Source organism: Meles meles, chromosome 20, assembly GCF_922984935.1.
Source record: "Meles meles chromosome 20, mMelMel3.1 paternal haplotype, whole genome shotgun sequence".
NCBI lineage: Eukaryota > Metazoa > Chordata > Mammalia > Carnivora > Mustelidae > Meles > Meles meles.
The window spans coordinates 54,199,680-54,203,272 of NC_060085.1; the positions used below are offsets into that span (position 1 = coordinate 54,199,680).

At 46.3% G+C, this 3,593-nt stretch overlaps 1 pseudogene; it reads left to right on the forward strand.

Moving 5' to 3' along the window:
* Positions 1–2,516: 2,516 nt before the first annotated feature.
* On the forward strand, positions 2,517–2,672 carry LOC123933320 (annotated as a pseudogene).
* The last annotated feature ends 921 nt before the right edge of the window (positions 2,673–3,593 follow it).

The following is a 3,593-nucleotide window of genomic DNA, read 5'->3' on the forward strand; positions in this document are numbered from 1 at the left end:
TCTTCTTTATCCATTCATCTGTTGATGGACATCTAGGTTCTTTCCATAGTTTGGCTATTGTGGACATTGCTGCTATAAACATTTGGGTGCACGTGCCCCTTCGGATCACTACGTTTGTATCTTTAGGGTAAATACCCAGTAGTGCAATTGCTGGGTCATAGGGTAGTTCTATTTTCAACGTTTTGAGGAACCTCCATGCTGTTTTCCAGAGTGGTTGCACCGGCTTGGATTCCCACCAACAGTGTAGGAGGGTTCCCCTTTCTCCGCATCCTCGCCAGCATCTGTCATTTCCTGACTTGTTAATTTTAACCATTCTGACTGGTTCCTCACAGGTCTCTTGTATGTCTCTGTGGTTTTTTGTGAGCTGCTTCTTCTCTGCCTGAACCTTAAGTGTTACTGCTCTCATTCTTTCCTGCATCCCTTGCTCTTCTCATTCTACCTGGGTGGGTGGGAAAGTGATGGATCTTGATTGTTCTTAGTTGGCAGTGGAGACCTTTTTCTGGGGCTTTGGATTCATGTATCAAACACAGCCTGGACCCTTCCGCTGTCTGTCCCATGGGCTCCTCAAACTCGTGCAAAGCCCTCTTACAGCCTTCCCTTCCATCCGTTCCATGTCTTGTCTCTCCAGCTCAGGTAATAACACTACCTGTTACCCAGACATCCAACCTAGAAACCTGGGTGTATCACTTTGAGTCCCCCCCTCTCCCTCACCTCGTACAGCCAATCAATCACCAATTTTTTTAAAACCTCTGAAATACTTTTCAATCTCTTTTCCTCACTACCCTGCCTGATCTAGATGATAGTGCTAAGCCAGATGACCACAGCTCTTCCGCAGATGGCTGCAACAGCCCCCTAATGAGTCCCTCTCTCCCCGGGTCCTGTTCCCAACAAACGTGCTATTCACACCGACCACCAGGGTGAAACTGCTAACACGTGAGTCTGCCTATGATGCAACTGGGGAAGTCTGACTGCTTGTGGGGTGGTGGGATCCACTTTCTCTTCCTTCTTCCCCCACACTGTTCTTCCAGGCCTTGGCAGATGCCTTGGCTGGATAACAAAAGAAAGTCTTGGGAACTGGATTGAAGGCAGAGAAAGGATGAAAGGAAGCATAACAGTGCATGGATGTAGGAGATAGGCAGAGAAGGCCACTCTCTCAGTTTTGTGGAAAGTCTGGAACTTGCAAAAACCTCCTTGACACAACTTACAGCTCCCAGGCCACTCACTGCCCTGTCCCAAGGATCCAGGCAGAAACTGGGAAGAGTGGGATCCTGGGGAGAGGGGATGGGAAAGAGCTAAGGGACTGCAAGGCCGTGAGGGGACGGCATAGGGGTCCAAGCACCCATGTCAGAGGACACATTTCTGTGCAGGAGCTGAGAAAAGGAACTGACATGAGGAGAACCAGCTGTAAGCACTTGGAGCTCTCTGCAACAGTCAGGTGGGAAAGTTCAGCTTGAACTTGAAGATCAGGACCATTTCCCGTGCCTTATGACCCATGTTTACTCAATGGCCAACGCTAAGGCTGCTTGATGACCCTGTCTCTGTGTAGGGGTCTCAGTGCTGCAAAAGACCCTCACCACCAGCTGTCCTCCCATACGCCTCTCCCGCCTCACCTCTTGCCTTTCCCAGACGGACTTCTCCAGTTCCATAAAGCACCTGATTGCTCATGCTTCTCTAATACACCACATTGTTCCCACTACCTGCAATGATTTCGCTCCATAAAACACACTCCCCTGCCCATCTCCTCACTATTGTGTATTCAACCTTACAACAGACATTGGATGTTTGAATATTTTATAATGGGGAGAAAAGCTGTGTTTGGTCATCACACAGTCCTGGATTAGAATTCCAGCCTTACTGTTTACTCACCGAGACCTTACAATCATTGTATCTATCTTACTATCAGTAAAATAGAGTGACAATCCCTTCCTTGCACATCTTTCCGGGGCTCAAATGGACTTGTATAAAGTGCCTGGCACGTAGTAGGTACTCAGTAAATGTTAGCTCTCCTTCTTGTCCTTGAGATACTCAGTAAACATTGGTTCTGATTCCAGAGTCAATGAACAGCTACAAACACTGTTTGTAGGATGCTACCAACAGTGTCTGATAGCATTGCCTTTCCCTTTTTCCTTGGCTTCTCTTTACCGGTTAGCTTGAATGCAATTCTCAGTTACTATATATTGGAAGTGATGCACTTTCCATGTGGAATAATAGGAGCTCTCATTTACTAGATGTCCACCCTGTGTCTGGTCTTCACTAGATGTTTTCCAGATAGTCTCTTGACTAATATTCACAGTGGTTCTCAGGGGGCTCATAGTATTAACCACTATCCTATAATTGACCAACCTGAGGCTCTGAGAAGTTAAATAACTACCCTGAAGTCACACAGCCAGTAATTGTTAGATCCAAGATAGAAACCCAGTCTTCTGATTTCCCCGGGCCCATGTTCTTTCAAATAGACCACATTTCCTCTCATGAAATATAATAATAATATTAATAGTAATCGAAATGGCTAAACAAGCTTTGCGCAGTGGCAGTATCGTAGCCAATGAGGTTTATCCGAGGCGCGATTATTGCTAATTGAAATGGCTAAACATTTAGTGATTACCTATGTGCTGGGAACTATGATAGCTCAGTATATATATATTAATTAACCTTGGCAATTCTCTTACGAAGTAGTTACTATTACTATTCCACTTCACAGAGAAGTGAAGCATCGAGAGGTTAAAATATTTGCCCGGATCCCCAAGCTGAGTCTGTGTGTATATATAATGTCATAGAACACTGCAATTTCAATCTATCTTCTTTCCTCAATGGGCATAAGATCCATGATCAAACAGCAGAGAAAGTGGGAGAGCTTTACAAACAATGAAGGTTTGTTAGAAGGATGTGAGCTGTTATACTGCAGTGCAAGTGCGGGGACATTGAGCAGACAGTAAGCGAGGGGACAGAGAGCAGAGGCACTGGTCTCCTGAAGCTCTAAGTGTGCAGTGGAGGGCACCAACCCAGAGGGCCAGGCTAGATCCTGGGGTCACAGGGAGGGGGAAGGAGCCCAGAGACAGAAGTTTGTTGCCCATCTCTGGAGACCTCCAGAATGCTAAGCCTTACAAAGATGATTAGCAGCCTAAGATAGCAAGGACAGCCCCTTCCAACCAGCCAACAGAGCTGGCAACTTGCACGATCCCTTGAGAGTGTGTCACCATGATGTCATTTTGTTTATTCCCCGCCTGGGAATCGGGCCCCACTGGGGTTTGATTAACTGCCTGCTCCAGGCAGCAAAATGACAAGGCTTTTTAACTTATTCTTCAGACCATCAGGAGCTCTCCATCTGAAAGTCACTCAGAAGTAAATCACAGGGTTGTTTAATCTTTGCTCTGATTCTGCGATTTAGAAGCAATTCCGTGTCGCTTCCCTTCAATCACTGGGCATGTCAACACTTAAGCATTGTTTAAAAATCATTCATGCAGAGAACATGTGCTCACTGAGAGTGTCTTATATGTCTGTTCCCTGAGTAGGTGGTCAGGATGTGTTAGTGGACAAGGATGGTAGAGTCCCAGTTGGTTAGGGACCGAGTGTAGCTGGGAAGGGGGCTATTT